This window comes from Pinus tabuliformis, chromosome 8 (genome assembly GCF_031772625.1).
Source record: "Pinus tabuliformis cultivar Carrire ecotype Pingquan chromosome 8, CPIR1, whole genome shotgun sequence".
NCBI lineage: Eukaryota > Viridiplantae > Streptophyta > Pinopsida > Pinales > Pinaceae > Pinus > Pinus tabuliformis.
Window position 1 is genome coordinate 571,314,716 of NC_142294.1, and position 20,312 is coordinate 571,335,027.

Here is a 20,312-nt window from a genome sequence, read left to right on the forward strand (position 1 = left end):
ACTTCAGTTAGAACTCATGCATGTGAGTTCTGTGGAGTTGGATGTGGAGTTGATGGAGTTGTGTTCAGTTTGACTTAGTTGAACTAGTTGTATTTAGTCTAACTAAAGAATACACTAGTGATGAGTTGTGTGAATTGATTGTTAATTAATTCACTAATTACTAACTCATAAAGCAACTAAAGAATACATCAGTTAACTCAGTGCATGGACAGTTCAACGGAGACAGGTGTCAGAGGTAAGTGAAAGGGTGAGTTGTGACTATCAGTTGTGCATGAGATTTGCACATCCATGGATTTGAGTTATGCCAATGAGGACTGTGCAGTGTGGGCCAATATCAAGGCAATTGTAGCTTGTGCTCACGTGATTCTCTTGCAGGATTGTGCAGTGGAGGCAGGCAAAGCAGCGGAGAAGATTTGAACCTGTGACTTGTTCGGATCTGAGCTAGTTTTGTGTGTAACAGGTGGAGATAGTATTGAGTACTTGTGAGGAGTATTGTACTATGTATTGTTACATGTTCTCAATCATTATAATATACAAATAGTGTGGGGTTTTCAGATGTATGCTTTCCCCGGGTTACATACTGTGTTAATGTGTGCATGCGATTGATGTTTCATTGTTTTTAATGCTGCTAAATTGATGATCAACGTAGAGGAGGTTATGTATTATGCATGTATTCCGCAATAGTGTATAATCGGGATAATCTCTGTGAATAAGTGTCAGATTATTCAAAATTTCTACAATTGTTACAAAATATATTATTTGTAATCTTGAAAAGGAAGGATTATTATCAATGACATCACTTTACAAAATAAGAATAAAAACAATTATCAAGTATGACTTTAAAAAAAATAAAAACTTTGTAAACTTTTTTTATCAAATCAATAATTACATTTTTACAACAACAAAATCAATATAATTTTATTTAAAAAATAACAAATATAATGATCCAGGTGGATATTGGTGGCCACCCACCTATTCCACTTAGACCCTCGCCATTGTTTCTTTCAGTTTTTCAGTTTCCTTAATTGTAGCACAATTTACTATTTTTGGCAGTTTTTCGAGTCCCAAACTTCCGAAGCCATTTTGAGGCCCTAAATGACGTTTTTTTTTGGAAAAATTGCTTAAACATTGTTATGGAAATCATGCCGGACGATGTAGTCATCGGAGAGATCTTTCCAACGAGGTATCATACGCGTCAAACAGAGATAATATGACCAAGTTACGACCCTCGGAAGCTGGCTGCCCAACTAACCCCAACGAGACCCATAAAGTCTTGTTGTTACATCTCCTTGGGTTAGGGTTTTGGTTGTTTAGGGTTTTCTCTTATTCTTCAATAATAAAAAGGCCCTTAAGCCTCATTGTAACTCAGTTCAGAGGCATGTAGCCGCCACATCTCTTCTTAGAGATAAGCTACCAATGCCCGAGCTAGTCTTATTTCCATTCTGTTTTTAAGGATATTTCAGTATTTGATATTAATGAAATGAAGTGTTATTTCTATTGCATCTATGTATTTATGGTTATAACCATAATTTGTTGCCTTCCTCTTTAATTCCGGATCATATAACCACTAAAATTAAATTTTAAATATTACATATCCAGAGAAAACATTGTAGAAAATATAATAATATTTTATACATTATTTATAATCCTAAAAACATGTCTTCCTTAAAAACATGTCTTCCTTACATTATCTGCCTAGATTACTTCAGAATGCAATATTATTGAGTCAAAGTGTTTGTGAAATAGCATTTGACCAAATTTTATCCTAGAACTATATGGTGAAAATGATCACACTAGCACAACCACATTAGTAAATGTGGTTGTTATATGCTGAAGACATCATTTAACAAAAACTCTTCTATATTTATCAAGTTGAAACCCTCAACTTCTTTGACCTTTTTTTATTGAAACTTCATATCTAAGGCAAGTCAGGTACAATAAATACTAATACAATCCTTAAACCATGATCAATGGTTACATACGCAAGTAATAACACAATATTAAAAAAAATTAATAGTATTAATTTGAATAAATTTTAATTATATATATGTTATCCCATTATAACTTTAATAAATATTATCAAAGTTGATCTAAAAACATGAAAAAATAAAACATAAGATAATTAATTTAAAAGGTAATAATCACCTTTTGAAATATATGATCATAAAATTAGGAGTATATCAGTCTGGAAAGGTAACTGAAGCCAATACATCATATAAAAGTGTATGACAATGAACATAGTTTAAAGAACTCCATACATCTCTTTATCCTGCATATAAATTCTTTATCTTACAAACAAAAACTAAATTATTAGTAAAAACAATATATACACTTAAATATTATCAATACAATAATTATATCAACAAAATATTATAACACATCACTTGTTTGATTATGACATGTCATTCAAAAGTCTTCCTAGACAAATTCCACACAAATTTGATTCAGATGCATCATTCCAGGTCTGGAAGACAAATTCCATAGACAACATAGAGTTGTATAATTGAATATGAAAATTAATTTAAAACTTTGAACATAAAAATTGAAATTCAATGGCAACCTAGGATAACTAAATTAAGAGGTAATAATCACTTGTTGAAATATATGACTATGAAATTAGGAGTATACTGCTTTGGAAAGGTAACTAAAATCAATACATTACATTAAAATATACGACAACGAACACAGTTTAGAAAACTCCACAAATCTCTTTATCTGCATATAGATTCTTTATCTTATAAACAAAAAATCTATTATTAAAAACAATATATACACTTAAATACTATCAAAACAATAATTATATCATAAAAATATTATAACACATCACATCACTTATTTAATTATGACATGTCATTCAAAAATCTTCCCAAACAAATTCCACATAAATTTGATTCAGACACATCATTCCAGGTCTGAAAGACAAACTCCCTGGACAACATAAAAGTGTATAATTTAATATGAAAATTAATTTACAACTTTGAACATAAAAATTGAAAATAGCATTAGTCATAAAAAAAAACATAAAATACCAGAAAAAAGTTATCCCGAGAAAATGGGGAAATCTAACCATCTAAAAAAAGAAAAACATACAAACCCATACAACATTACACATGTCCAATGTTTATTGTTCGCCAACATGGGCAACATTCAACGTGGCTTGTCCTCTATGTGTTGTTAATAAGGACTTGTTTGAATTAGTAGGGCAAGTTGTGGAGAGATGTCTTTGTTCATGGAGAAATTAACAAGGTTGGGCATTGAATTATTGGATAAAGACGTTGATATTAGGTTGGGCATTGAATTAGTTGATAAAGACATTAGTTCATTGTAGTTTCATCATGATCGGGAGATATTTGAGATATTATAATAAAAATTAAAGATTATATTAAAATTTTATTTTAATTGGTTGATAAAGATATTGATAATTTATGTTTGTTAGTTTATGTGAGTATTGAGATGATTGTATAATGAATGTGTGGTTTGAGTAACCCTAATTTAAGGGTGTCTAAGTTATCAAAATCACTTGAGGATCACATCTAGCCTAGGCCACACTAGCCCTTAGCATGACTAGATTTTTGCCCATAGAATTTTGAACCATTTACTTTTACACCATAAAATACCTTAAGAGAACACCTACAACCATCTATTTTACACCAGGGGAACAATAAAGATAATAATAATTAAATTACATTAAAAATATATTTTAATTAATTAATAATAACATTAATAATCTAATTAATTAATTAAAATTTCATTAAAATCAATCTTAAATTTTTTGAATAGTAAAAGTATCTAGAACAATAAATTTTATATACAATTTCAATAGGCATGGAAAATTAAATATAATTTCTTATTATAATTTTAATTTAATTAGTTAATCAAAATATTTCATTAATTGATTAAGTTTTTTTATTATTTTAATATAATTAGTAATAAAGATATTGAAAATGTTCAAAGATTTATTTGCAAATATAATAGAATTAGAGAAAGTAGATGTAACGTCTTATAATATGATTATGATGAATTATTTTATTATTTTAATATAATTAGTAATAAAGATATTGAAAATGTTCAAAGATTTATTTGCAAATATAATAGAATTAGAGAAAGTAGTTGTAACCCCTTATAATATGATTATGAATTTATTTTATTATTTTATTATTTTAATATAATTAGTAATAAAGATATTGAAAATTTTCAAAAATCTATTTGCAAATATAATAGAATTAAAGAAAGTATATGTAACATCTTATAATATGATTATGAAGAACCAGAAAAATTGATGTGGGTTGTATTTAAAATCAAAGAGTCATGAACAAGTTTGAGATGTCATTTTGGGTGTATTTTTTCAAAATTGAATAAAACTATTGGCAAAAGAAGCTAAGGTGTTGTGTTTATTGCATTAGGTTAGGTGCATCTTAAGATCACTTATAGTGATGCTCTAAACCAACCACTTATATTTTGAGAGCTCTCCACAATACCATTTCACACCTTAGATTTTGAGTACAATCTTATTATCAAACATATTGCAAAATGAACAACATATTGCTAAGAGCCAAATCCAATTATTATATTTATCAACGTCTTTGAACAACCTTCACAGAGAAAGCCAACTACCATATTTATCACTAGCATCCCTAGACAAAGGGAGTATGAGATATGTCATTTCGTAATAATTGAGATATGTGGATCAAGGAAGAAGAGAAATACTTCTCAATGCACGATAATATGATAATTTATAGTCAAAGATGTCTGACTTCCAATTTTATTGATTAACCCTTGTGTTAAGGGTATGCTAAGGCTTTTAATTTTAAAAATTCTCATACAGATGGATGATTTTGTTATCCACAAAGTAAGTTCTTTGAGTATATTAGGTCTTTTCTTGTGACAATAGGATATTAATTTCAATTTATATTTTGAATCATTTTCATTGATTTTAATATTGATAAAATTGTCTAGCCTCCCCATATTTATAAATATCATCCCACTAAACCTATTAACATATATTAGTGCGTCTTACCTAAAAAAATTCAAGTGAAAAACTTATTAATATAAAATTAATCAAATACCCAACAACATTAACAATAATCCATTAAACAAATCTCTTAATATATAATCAAACTTTTTTAAATATATAATCCAAGATTTTTTATAATTACAATAGTTTCAATTTATATATAATCATCTAACCATAATTAGAATTTTTTAATACATTAAGATTCTTTATGGTTAAAGTGAACGTTATAATCAGAATATGTATGCATGGTTTTTTCCTCATACACCTAGGGACCAACAATCCATTGCATTTTGGCCTCATACACCTAGGGACCAACAATGCACCTGTCTTGTGTATACTAAGGATCCTCCATCTTATCACTATGTTTGAGAAGTCCCCGTAAAATTCCATCTTATCACTATGTTTGAGAAATCCCCATAAAATTTCTCTCCTAGGTTGGCACCAATGATTCATATCTCTTTACATGTAGAGTTTGATGATAAGAGTCACTTTATTTTCATATTCTATGGGATCAGGTGGAATATTGAATGATCTCTTGAAAAAAATACTAGTCAATCAAGAAGATAAAATATTCTAATATGATAGAAGATTAGCCACTTTATTTTCATATTCTCTAGGATCAGGTGGAGAATATTGGATTAGCTCTCACCAAAAAATAACATTCAATCAAGAGGATATAATATTTTAATATGATGGAAGATTATTGTATTAAACTATGGGTGGAAGAATATTATTCAACGATTATATCCTATTCAATGATTAGAATATAGAATATTGTATTGGGTGGTAGACTATTGTACTCAATTGAGAGGAAATTATTGTACTCAACGAGGACCTTCTCATGCAAATTAGATTCTGAACTTAAGTATATTATCAATGTTAACATCATAATATTATATTCTGAGCATGAGCATAAGTATAAGTATATTATTTAGGTTAACATTATAATATTATATAATAATTAATATTAAGAAAAATAAAAAAATTATATTTAATTAAAAGTATATAATATTGTTTTGTTAGTGTTTTCTAGTCTAATAAGGAAAAGATGTTGTAATGTCATGTTATGTAAATATTTTGCTTCAATCAAATTATATCAAAATAAAAATAAAATTTAAGTAAATTAGTAAATTTATTATTGAAAATTCGGACTTCTGATTTTGACAACTCATGATTTTGCCAACAATATTTTATGCAATAATATATATATATATATATATATATATATATATATATATGAATGAAAAGATCAAATCTCTTGAAATATATTTTTTTAGAATGAAAAGAAATTTAATCCCTCTCAACATTTAATAAATCTAAAATTAAAATAAACTTAAACTAATACATAATTAAATAATTAGAATACAAATATAAAAAATTAAATGATTTTGTATTTACTCAAAAATAAAAATAAAAAAAATATTCAATTAGGAAAAATTATTATACTTAATCACGAGGACTTAAAACATTATCAGTAACATCCCAAACTTTATGAGTTTAGACTAATAACTAAGAGCAACACACACTAACTCATCAAGAAAACTTAGACAAACTTGAATAATGGTAAATATTCATTGAAACACATTTTTTTACACATTCCCCGAGTGAAACGAGTGTAGTGTGTGCGTCTGTGACCCAAAAGTGTCATTTTGCGACCACAAATACGTTATGAGCACAAAACGCACTAAACAATGTTCTGATCAATGTGACGACACTTGAGATCATCCAAAGATACTTGAAACACAAAGAATAACATGAAACAACATTTGGTGATTAAAGCGACTCTAGATTTGATAGTGATAGTAAGCTCCAAAATTCAAACATAGTGAAATTTTGGAGGGTGTTGTAGCAACAACACTTGGCGACACACTAGATGGACTTCAGATTCTCTCTTCAGGAATGGATTTCAGTTAAGGGGCAGACCTTCGAGAAGTATAGATTGCCTCAATTTACCCTTTTCGACCCGGGTTTACACATAACATCTCACTTTTCTCAATATTCGTAGAAACACACATAGAAGATGCACCATATCAAAATTATTTCAATATGGAAGAGGGTAATGTGCACAAGTTTATGATTTTTCATATATGGTGTTACTCGGTTACCAGTAAACCTAGACAATACCCCATCAGAGTAACTTTAGAAGCACAAATGTTGCTTCGTTTCCATCGATCTTGGATAGTACCCCGACGAAGTCGCTTGCTTCACCTCCCTGTGTAGGAATAATTTCTCTTATTTCAACTTTTATTTATTTATTTTAATAGAACTGTGCATTGGCACTTATTGTTTTCAATGTGAAGAAGAGGGATCCCAACTTATTGATAACAAAAGAGGTTTCCCCTTCAGAGATGTATCTTAAGACCTTTGATTTTGGTTTGCTCGCTTTAGATTTTCCCCTTATCCCTTCTATACTAAATTTGACAAGCATTACCACACAAGAAAATATACACCAAGTCAAGTGGTTTAGATACCAACATAGGCACAGATCTAATAGGTTCCCTCAAGGTTCTCTTATTGGACGAATCATATTTTTCATCTGGACTTAGCTCAACCTATGGAATTTTCCCAAACAAAGGAGAACAATGAAAAGCCAAGGGTTGTGGTTGTCAAAATCTCTTTTAGCACACTACAAAGCCTTTTGAGCCATGCACTTCACACATGGGTCTTATTTATGTGAATTTTATAAAAAACAAGACACAACATGACATGACTTACATAGCAGACGAATAGAACTAAGAAAAAAACTATACAGGAAGTGCAACTTGTAGTTGCTAATGAAAGCAATTTTTTAATTTTGACCATTTATGGGAAGTGGGTCAATCCTACCATCTAATGATTTCAACTTGTGGCCGAGATTTTCATTAACAACAAATGGTGCAATCCAAAAAGGATGAAACTTTGTGCGTTCCCCCTTTTCTTCATGGGGTTTATCCCACTTCAGGATTAGGTCACCCACATCAAACCTCTTTTCCCCTGTGGACTTCTTATCAAACCAATGATTTACATGGTTATGATGTACAACAAATCATTCTTTTGCCTTATGACTTTCTTCCTTAAGTTTAAGAAGCGTATCTATCCTACTCTGAACACTTGCCTTGTGACACTTGAGAGAGTTACAAGGCCGAAAGATACATGTTCAGAGGCAAGATAACTTCTTTATCGTTAACAAGGAAGTATGGCCAGGTTCTTAGGGAAGGTTTCAGAGTAACACAATCATACCAAAAAGAATTGTTCAAAGATTTATGACAGTTCCTTTGTTCAGAGAAGATGGTTTTCTTGATTATACAAATGAGATTCTTATTCATGGATTCAACCAAATAATTTCCTTTCTAGATAATAATTAGATGCATGTCTCAATACAATTCCATTTTCTAATGTGAATTCATAAAATTTTAACGATGAAAAATATGTCACATTATCAAAGACAAGTGACATAGGAATTTCAAACCTGTTCGTAATGTTCTATTGCAAGAAGTGGATGACTTCCTAGTCATTTACTTATTCGAGAGAAACTACTTCGGACAACTAGGTGAAGTAATTTGTCGCTATTAAGATATATCGATGTTGCTTTGACAAATGAGGAAAAAAATTCTCTGATAACATCAAGGCCCCACTATTGGAGTGGTTCTTCAACTACTACTGGTAATAGTGGGGCGGTTGACCTCTGGTCATGGTCGACATATCTATGACATGCTTTGGAACTTGAAGACATAGGTGTGCGAATCCTTAAATAGAGTGGGCCAATAATAACCAACCCTCATAACCTTATGCGTTGTAGTGTCACCCGCATTGTGGCCACTTGTCAGTCCATCATGTAAATATTTCAAGACCTTCTATGTATCCTGCGACTTAAGGCACCTTAGGAGGACACCATTATGGTGCTTCTGAAAAAGCACTCCTTAAACCAATCGGTAAGATAGAGCTTTTAACTAGATTTCCCTTTTCTGTTTATTCTATAAGTGTGAGGGAAAAATGGTGTGCTCCTGAAAGTATCATAGATCTGCATACCATGGCGTTGTAAAAGTGGATAGAGGAACATATTCAATATTATACATTTTTATCTCTTACTCCCATCCTAATAGGTCTTGTTTGGGAGCATATCTTGCTTCAGTGGCTAGCTTACATAGGCCATGACCCTTTATGGTATGAACTGGTTTAAACTCTAGATCATACTCTTGAATACTTGTCATCCAATTATCCCTCTTCTCACCCATCTCTTATTGTAAAAACAATGTTCTTAATTTTGGTTGAGGTACAAATAAAATGGTGTGAGATTTCAATATCTAGGGCCTCAAGTACTTAATTGCCTTGTATACTACATATGCTTGTTTGTCAGTGGCATGATAATTTAATTTAGGCCCCTGTAGGCTAGCGCTCATAAAGGAGATATGCCACTCATTTCCTTCAATATCTTTCTGAGTCAACACGACTGCAAAGATTCTGAAGAAAATGTATAAAGCAGGAAATCTTTGCCATAATATGGACTAAAAAGTGCAGGTGCATCAGCAATAGCCTGCTTAATCAGAGAAAAAACGACCTTTTCCAGTTTATCCATCTATATGCTACATCTTTCTTGATCATCTCCTATATGGGTTTTACTATTTGAGCATAATCAAAGAAAATTTTCTCAAGAAATTATTTTCTCCTAAGAAAGACTGCATGGCTTTATTCACCGGGAATGATATATGTGTGATAGATTTGACCCTCTTAGGAACAATATTAATTCCACTTTTTTTCATGATGTGTCCCAATAGGATCCCTTCAGACACATTGAAAATTCTCTTCTTGGGATTAAGAGAAATCCCATACTTTTGACACCACTCGAAAATTTGTTTCAGATGACGTATGTGATCTGATATTTTCTTGGAGAACATAGTAACATCATCCAAATAAACAACAACGCTTTGACCTATCAGGCCGTGAAAGGTGATGTCCATTTCTCTTTGGAAATTTGCACCTGCGTTTATAAGTCCAAATGACATCCTCTTGAAAGTGAATGTCCCCCATTTGGTTTGGAAGGTAGTTTTTAGTCGGTCGAATTCCACTTCTAGCAATTGATTATAACATGAGAAACCATCTAGTAGCGAAAACATTTTAGACCCAGTACTGTCTGGTGTATCTGATCCATGGATGCCATTGGATAGTTAACTTTATCAAAAGCCTGATTGAGGTTATGAAAATATACACATAATGTTATCTCTCTGGACTTATTTCTGACTGGGATAAGATTGAAAACCCATCTGGAATGTCGTATTTTAAAAATTATCTGAGCATCCAACAACTTTCTTAACTCCTTTTGTATAAGGGGTTCTAGTGTTGGAATAACTTTCTGTAGTTTTTACTGGAATGGTTTCACCCCTTCTTTTATAAGTCTTTAAATCGTCATTTGTCCATGCAAACACATCACAGTACCTTTTGAATAAGCGGATAAATGCCTACCATTCTTGTGGAGAACAAAAAGTACCGAGGTTCACATACTTTGGATCTTTGGGAGTTCCCAAATTGACTTGTTCAGATGCTAACTTTGAACTATGAATCTTTGTGTTGGTTGGCCCTCTAAATTAGTTTTTCCGGTCATATAATTTCTCTAGGAACACCAATCCTTCAGGAATAGTGTTTCCTTTTGTTGCATTAGATGCCTCCTGTAGAGCCTGCTCGTGTTTATCCTCCTCTATGGAAACATCTTTTATTATGTCATCATTAGCCATAAAGTGAAGTATATATTTGTCGTCATTGAAAATGCGTAAGTTGGTGACATTGTCTGGCACAAATGGTTTATATATAATTTCAATAGAAAAATCATTTTTCAATGGCGAAATCCTAATGGCTGCATTTTCTAATGCATCTGCTGCAACATTTCTAACTCCAAGAACATAAACAATATTGAAATCTTTGAAATGATTAATCAAATGCCATACCTCCTGCTGGTAGTTTTTAAGATGTGGTGAAACACATTGTATAATATCTCATAGATAATGAGCGACCACCTCTAAGTCACCAATTACCTTTATAATTTCTACCTTTAAGTCATTAACTTTCTTTAATTGGAGTACGAGCACTTCATATTCAGCAGTATTATTGGTGCACTCGAACTCCAAATGGAATGAATGGATATGATTCGTATTGCGTGGATCTATAAGAATACAACCTACTCGACACTATCCTGTGTCTTTGAACCATCGAAATATAAAGTCCAAATATTATGAGCTACTAAGCTACTTCCTATACGACTATTGCTACCATTATTATTATGTACATCTATATTACATGTTTAATTTTCCTTAGATGGAGAACAAGGAAGGATTTACAATTGTGTATCTGGTGGAACGGGTGATGGCTGTGCTTGATAGCACCTGAGGTCAATTTCAAGAACATAATTCCCAAAGATTAAATCAATAAAAGAGAGAGCCTCATTGTGGCCCTCAAGCAATGTCGTGGTGTGTTTCATTTATAGCTTAGTTTTCACTTGAATATGATTATTCCTGTTGTTATATGGAAGCCAGAAATGTGACTAGTCTATTTTAAAATATCCCTATAATTTGCTAGACCTATCTTTTCTAAGTAGTACACCATAGGCTTATGGTATGCCTACAATTACCATATTTATACATTAGTGAACTCGATCATCTTTTGATAATTTGATAAACACATTCTTATGTCGATCCAAACTTATGAAAGAATGCAAAAAAATACATATATAAACATAAACACAGATATGCAACAGAAAATAAACTTCACCTCATTAATAGCAAAGCACTGAAATATGCTTACGTACAGAATGGAAATAAACTAGCTCGAGCAATGGTAGCTTATCTCTGAGAAGATATGTATCGACTACATGCCTCTGAACTGTGTTACAATGAGGCTCAAAGGCCTATTTATTATTGAGAAACAATGGAAAATTCAAATCATCCAAAAATCTAACCCTAGGAGATGAAGCGCCAAAACTATGGGCCCCGTTTGGGTAAATTGTTACATCAAATTCCTTAGGTCATAACTTTGGCATATGATCTCCATTTTAAGCGCACAATAACTCTTTAGAAATATATATCTGAGGAATAAAACTTTCAACTGCAAATAAGAGTCAAAGAATCATATTTAGGGCCTCAAAACGGCTCCAAAAGTTCAGGACCCGAAAAAATGCCAAAAATAGTAAAATGTGCTACAATTAAGGAAACTGAAAGAAATAATGGTGGGGGTCCAAGTGGAATAGGTGGGTGGCCACAAATATCGACCTAGATTATTCCTCCACCCTTAGGAAGCAATGGTCCCGATTGCGTTGAGTGCCTCCATGAGATGGGGAAACTTTTGCTGAACTTGGTCCCTTGTGAGCCACTTGCTTTGTTGTAGGAGTTGGCCAGCTTTAACAACCCGATATAGTTGGATCATTTGTTGGTGAGTGTTCTTGGTCTTCATGTCCATGATCCGATTAGTTTTGGTCTGTTTCATGCAATCTGGGTTTAGCTCAATTGGCGTGAGTTGTTCTAAGATGTCTAATGTTTCCAGTAACAATGCAAAGTATCGCCGAAGGAGGTCCACATTAAACACTGGGTGCAAGTCAATGAATGGTGGGATGCTGATATCGAAACCATTGTCTCCTATAACATTTGTGATGGTGTATGGCCCATATCAGAGTGAGCGAAGCTTGCAGTTGGGCCGAACAAGGCAATCCTTTTGCAAATGTAACTAAAAGTTTTCACCCACCGGGAAGTTGTGTGGCACCTGATGCTGATCATGACGCTGCTTGTACTTAGAATTGGCTATGTCCAATATGTCATGGACCTACTGGTGGGTGTGATGAATGAACTCAATGAATATTTTAGCCATATCAACTTCAGACTGGACGTGAGCTGAATCTGCCTGAGTAGCTGCAAATGATATGGCTACATGAATGGGACATAATGGTTAGAATCCCAACCCCACCTAAAAGGGGTTATGGCTAGTTGAGCCATGGAGATCTTTGTTGTAGATTTGTTTTACATATTGGAGATTTTCATCCCATGTGTGAGGATAATTCGAGTTGTACATGCACAAAATATGCACGACCATCTTGTTGACGACCTTTGTTTGGCCATCAGTTTGGGGGTGGAAGGTCATGGAATTAGTGAGCTTGGTATCTAGCATTGACCAGAGGCTCGACCAGAATGTACTCACGAACCTGCTATCTCAATCTGAGATAATGGACTGTGAGATCCCAAAGTGTACCCACACTCGTTCAAAGAAGAGCTTAGCAATGGCTTCTATGGTGATACTCTTTTTGCAGGCCACTAGAATGGCCATGTTATAGAATTTGTCGTCAACCATGAAAATGTAGTCATTTCCATCCTTAGTAGAAGGAAGGACCGACATGTAATCAACGGAGATGGATTCCCAAGGATGACTAGGAGTAGGCAGAGGAGCATACAAGCCTTGCTTCTTGATCATCGGTTTGAAAATGGCGCAAACAGTACAGGATCTGATGTACTTCTCGACATCCTGTCGAAGGTTCGACCAATAAAAATACTTCTGCAACATTGCCACTATTTTATAGACTCCAAAATGTCCAATGATTCGACTGTAGTTCGCCTCCCATATCATCTTGGCACGTTTTCTTGAAGGAACACAGAGTGGTCCAAGGTGGCATAATAGTGCGCCCTGGAGGTAAAAATATGGAACTTGCCTTCAAGGAGCATCTGGTATTTGTTGTCGAATTCTAGATCGCCCTTGTAGAGATGTGGCCATTCCGAAGTCTCATGCCCACAAGAGTCAAGCATAGTGGTTAGCACCATAACCGGTGGTCGGCTGAGACAGTCTGCGACATTATTAGTGTTTCCCTTCTTGTACTTGATGTTCAAATGGAACTATTGCAGATATGTGGACCATTTATGATGGCGATCATTTTGCAACTTTCCTTGCATCTGTGTGAACTGTAGGGGTCGTTGGTCTATGTGAATGATTGTTTCCTTCCCTAAAATGTAATGCTTCCATTTTTCCAGGCCTACAAAATGGAATACATCTCTTCGTCATAAGTGGGATACTTTCTGACTGTATCTGAAAGTGTCTTTCTATGATATGCACCTGATGCCCCTATTGGGTAAGAACTGCACCAATAGCATAGTCGAAGGCATCTGTCTCGATCTCAAATGGTTATTGCAGGTCTAGTAACGTGAACACTGGTGTGGAGAAGAGGTGATGCTTCAACTTGAAAAACGCATTATGTTGGGATTCAGACCAAAAGAACTTTGCTTTTGCTCCTCCCTTGGTGACTTGACTCAAGGGTCGAGTGATATGAGCAAACCCCAATGCGAACCTACAGTAGAAGTTGGCTAGAACCAGAAAGTTGTAGGGGTTTGTTAGAGTGGTTGGGGCTAGCCAATCCTAAATAACTTGTAGCTTGGCTAGGTCCACATGCACACCTTTCTCATCAATGATGTATCCTAGATATTGAACCTGGGTCATACTAAAAGTTCATTTCTCCAAATTGGCACACAAATTGTGTTGTCGCAGGGTTTGGAGGACCTGTCGAATATGGTGTATATGCTCTTCCCAGCTCCAATTGAAGATCAGGATGTTATCCAGGTACACTACTATGAATGAGTTGGTGAAGGGACGCAAGATGTCATCCATCATCTGCATGAAGGTTGCGGGGGCATTCATCAACCCGAAAGGCATGACCAACCATTCAAAAAGGCCCTCCTTGGATTTGAAGGTGATCTTCCATACATAAGAGGGTTCAATAGGTACCTGGTGATAACCAAACTTCAGTTCAATCTTACTGAAGTATTTAGCACCCTTGAGCTGGTCTAGAAGGTCATAAATCTGTCAGATTGGATACTTATTTCGGACGATGGTGTTATTCAACACCCGATAGTCAACAAAAAGCCTCCAGGTTCCATCCTTCTTCCTACCAACACGATCAGGTTCCCACAGTGTGATGAACTCAGCTTGATGTGCCCTTTTTGAAAAAACTCATGAATCTGCCTTTTGATCTCATCGTTCTCTAGAACAGAGTGTTAGTAGATTGGTCCATTGGGTAGCGTTGCATCCGGGGTCAGGTTAATGGAGTGCTTGACTTGAAAGTGTAGGGGTACCCCTATGGGTGAGGTGAAGATGTCCTTGTATAACTCCATGACCTTGTCCATCTGTTGCTGTTGTGCAGCAAATCCCTGTCTGGAGGTCACGGAGGTGGCCACAATATTCTTCTTACCCTGAGGGCGAATCATGAGGAAGACAAATTTCCTCATCTAAGAAATGATCTTACTACATTGCTTTGCAAATATGAAAGAGATGAAAGTAGATGATGCTACCTTTGATATCTTGTACAACTTATTTCCCAAAGTAATAATAACAGTGCGAGGCCTAGACTCATACCTAACATGACACTTCCACAAGTATGGTTGGCCTAATAATACATCACAAACTTCAAGAGGAGAAACATCACACAATATCTCATCTGTGAAGGGATTGATCCTATAGGGAAGGTGGAACTACTGGATGACGTGGAGATATCGTCCTTGGTGAAGCCACCTGATGGTGTATAACTGCAGGTGTCATGTGGTCAGTAGTCCTAGCCACTTCACGACCTCTATTGAAATGAGGTTCTTTTGGCTCATGTTGTCTACAATGAACTGCAATAGGGAACCCATCACCCACATCTATGAGTGGAAGAGGTGCTCCCCGTCATTTGGATCTCCGGGCTCAATCTTTTGTATCTTGGTGGTGGCAATGGTGGCACTAGGCACCGCATCAATAATTTGTTTCCCTTTGTCATTCCCCTTGTCAGGTTTTGGCTCAGAATCAGAACATACATCTGATTCGGAAGCCTTCAGCTCAACTACCAGCGACTACCTGGCTCGACACTCACTTGTGTTGTGAGTGGGCCTCTTATGGAACTCACACCACTTTCCCACGTCCTTCTTTTTCTTCATGGTGTTGTTATTTGCTTGTGGCTTTGATGGGTTGTCCTGGGTCACCTTGCCTTGGCTTTGTCCTTTGTTCTACGGTTTGGGGGCACCCTTCCCTTGCTTCAGATTCACAGATCCAAAGTCTCACTTCTTATGTTTAAACTTCTACTCAATCTTGACAACATATTGATATATGACATCGAGTGAGGAGATGTCCAGAAACTCCATTTCATCCTGGATGTACTTATGTAGACATTCTTTGTACTTGAGTACCCAATTTCGATCAGAATCCTTGATACCCAGCTTCGTGCAAAGGGCATGAAAAAAATTTGTGAACTTTGGAACATCTTGGTCCCTTCCCTGTCGCAGCATGGTCCACATTATGTATTTATCTTCATAGCTCCTGATAGGGTAATATTGTTCCTTGATGGCATCTTGGAAAGAATTCCAATTGGGTGTGGCTGAGAATAGTGAGGATTCACTCTCGTCCTTTTTCTCACAGTAGGTTTCCCACCAATCCAATCCTTGATATGGGGGGCGGCTTTGAGGAGTGAAAAAGTAATATTTTCCCAATCGGAAAAGTCATGAACTGAAAAATACCCTTCTAATAGATTTAACCATCTATCTACGACGTCTGTATCTATCTTGCCTTCAAGTATCTACTTGTACCTTAAAAGGAGTGGCGCCTATAGAGTGGCTACTGAATGAAGATGCGTCGTCTGTGGGTAGCTGTTGAAGGATCTGGGAAAAGTTATCGATCATCGCGTTCCTCTGTCACTCGAGGGTGTTCGCAAGAAATATTTTGAAAGGATCTCCTACCCCCTCGTCTTTCTTTTCTTCCGCCATGGGAAGCCACTAGGGTTTGAGAGGATGGTCTTGCAAAGGTCCAACCAGTTCGAGCCCTAACTCTTTATACCCTGCCCTCGTTGGGGACATGCAAAGAAAAATAGAGAAAGAGAAGACTGCTATGATACCACTGATCCAGAATTATGCATGAATGCAACAAAATACAGACGTAAACATAAACACATATATATGCATCATAAATAAAAATTTCATTAATATCAAAGAACTAAAATATGCTTACATACAAGATGGAAATAAACTAGCTTGGTCAATGGTTGCTTATCTATGAGAAGAGATGTGTCAGATACATGCCTCTGAATTGTGTTACAATGAGGCTCTAAGGCCTATTTATTATTGAGAAACAAAGGAAAACCCTAAACATCCAAAAACCTAACCCTAGGAGATGAGGAGCCAAAACTATGGGCCCCGTTTGGGTAAATTGGTACATCAACTTCTCAGGGTCATAACTTTGGCATACAATCTCTATTTGATGCGCATAATACCTCGTTAGAAACATCTATCCAAGGACTACAACTTTCCACTGCAACCATAATTTAAATAATTCTCTTTGACCATTAAAAAAAAAAAACCACCACGTTGTTTAGGGCCTCAAAATGGCTCTAGAAGTTTAGGATCGGAAAAATGCCAAAAATAGTAAATTTTGCTACAATTAAGGAGACTGAAAGAAACAATGAGGGGGTCCAAGTGGAATAGGTGGGTGGCCACCAATATCCACTTGGATCATATGCTCACCAATATCTCGAGCAAGAGACCTGTCCAACTGAACAATCAGTGCCTTGATTTTCTCCCATTTTGCATTTATTTTCTTTGCTATACAGATGCACTAGAGTCGACTAAACAATTATGGGAATTATAAATACAAATCTCAAACATTAATAATAATGGTGGACAAAGAGTGTTAGCTTCTAATGTTAAATCATTTACTACAAATTCAAGAGGACTAGAAGAGTTACCTCACACCTTTTGAGAGGAGGAAGCTTTATCACCTATCGAATTTGTGAAAAGGTCTAAAAAATATGTTCATGCTGGGCTGCAATCTTCGCGAGACCATAGTTGGAGATGTTGGCTCGTGTCTTCTTCATATATTCAACTATGTTATGATAAATTATTTCACCAATAACAGGAAATGCTAAAGTGTCTGGAGGAGTGGCTTTATTTGACACTTCCAGAGTACTGGACTTACCCTTACTATTGGAGGAAGTGTTCTTGGACATAGTTGCATCTCCATACTTACTCTGTACATTATGAGGATTGACTGGAAGTGAGATTCTTCTTAGCTACTTCTATTTTAGCTTTTGTCTTTCCAATTCTTGTTCAGAGATGGGTCCTTTTCTCCTTAGATTGTATCAACCATTTTTCTTCTGAGGAGGGGGCTCATGTTGTGGAGCTTCTTCAACGTCCTTCTTATCAGCGTTGTATGTACAATGGTATGCATTTACTACATGTCCAAAACTTTTTCTTTCTTCAGCCATCGTGGGTTCTTTTGTTTCCTCTATTTGTTCTATCTTCTCATCTACCAATAGAGTATCTACAATGTGCGCAACCAAAGCATTCATGTTGTGAATCCATTGAGGGCATGTCTTTTCTCTGTGATATTCCTGATGGAAAGAATAATAATTTTCCATACGAATGATTTGTTATTCATCACAACATTTGAGCTTTGTAAAAACTTGGTGGGATGACTGATGTTGTTACTATTATTCCTTCGAAAGGGGAAGGACATGGGAGCTTTGCTGCTAGTGGAAGTTTGACTTGACCTTTTCTTTAGTTTTGAAATTTCATTGGTGAGCGTCTTCACCATCCTGGTTAAGCTTTCAACGTCTGATGATTCCTTCTCTTTGGCATTAGAAGAAGGTTGTGACTTCCTTCTAGTCTCTTTGGAGTCTTTTGATTCATCATTGCTCCTAATGACCCCAATCACGCGCAAGTCCTTCTCAATGGCTATCGCTTCTGCAAATTTTAATGCCAAAGTCGCCTTTGCAATTCTCTTTACAAATTGGGAAATAGTGGTGGGAAAGGTAGTTGCGTAGTAATCGATAGTAATTGAATCATGTGGTTGCATCCCTAGGGGAAATTTATTCAATAGAGATTGAATTTCTGATTAAAATATTTCACTTTCTCCTTCTCCCTCATATTCATGCTTCTGAGCTCTTTAAGTAGCATAGCAAGAGTCTTGTCATCAAAAAACTTATTAATAAATATATTTTTAAACTCCCTCTAGGTGTGGGCTGAATTGATAGGTAGACTATGGTACCATGATGCCGCTCTGCCTTCTAATGTATAAGGAAAAATCCTGTAGACAACATCATCATACCTCATCTCCATGATTCACAAATGCATATAAAAATCATTGAGATGGTCTTCTTCCTTCATCTTCTTATCTAGATCATACTTTGAGAGCAACATTTCCGATGTCTTGGCATCCTATGGAAATTATCTGGAAGAGTAAGAGGCCCTTGGGCCATACAATCCAAATTCCATTATGCCATGTTCTCATCTCTATGTTCTTCCTTCTTATCCAAATCTAAGGAATATTCACTGTCTAATCCATCGAAGAGGTTGTCAGAAAGAAAAATTGTGTCGTATTTGTTTCATTCGTTAAGAGGTGGGAGTTTTTCTTGATGTTCGATATCATCTGCGGATTCTACCAACTCCTCAAGAGTGGAAAAAAACCAAATATTGCACTATATAAACCAAGATACCAGTACCAGTTGTCTCTTTCTTCTTTAGGAAATGTGGAAGATTTTGTGCTCTAGGAATTAATCCGATAGCCTTTGAAAATCGATGGGTTATACATCAAATTTCCTGGATATGCTTGTAATTAACTTCACAAGTTGGTTTTGGGCCAAGCTGAGAAGATCCTCTTGCTTCATAAATTAGAGTGGTGCTCAAAATGTTAATACCTTGAGTGGAAGAAGAATGATTTGGGTGTGGGGAGTTATCAACCATAAAAAATTGGCCGCCCTCCTTTTAGCACCATAATGTTGATGGTGTTGTATACCACCAACATATGTGGGATCTCCGTAATATGAGGTCCCAACTAGAACTCACACCGTTTAGTGTAGGAGTCCCATTCGAAATAAGACTCGAGTTTCGTTTACTTAGAGATATACCTTAGCTTTAGCTATCAACATGAGAAATAAATGTAATTGCCCTTTTGAATGAGCAAGCTAGTATGCCTTGTGGATGTTTGATTATCGATGTATCGAGGTTCTCCTAATGCGGGGGAAAATTAAGCGAGACTCTAAGAGAGGAGTAATATTACTAACCTAATGGAGACACACGTGAAAGAGAAAGGTTTGTCTAACATCCAGAGAAATAGTTCACAAGGATGCAACAATCATTATAAACATAACAAAACATTTCCAAAAAGGAGCACCAAATAAACCGAAATAGTTGAATTAATCCAGTACTAATGAAAGAAAACATGAACGATAAACATTCAAAGAATAGTCTTACAAACATTAATAGTCCACATGTGAAAACATGTTGGCCTAGAAGGCTTCAATATTAAGAAAAAGTCCCAAGATACATAAATGCAATGAACA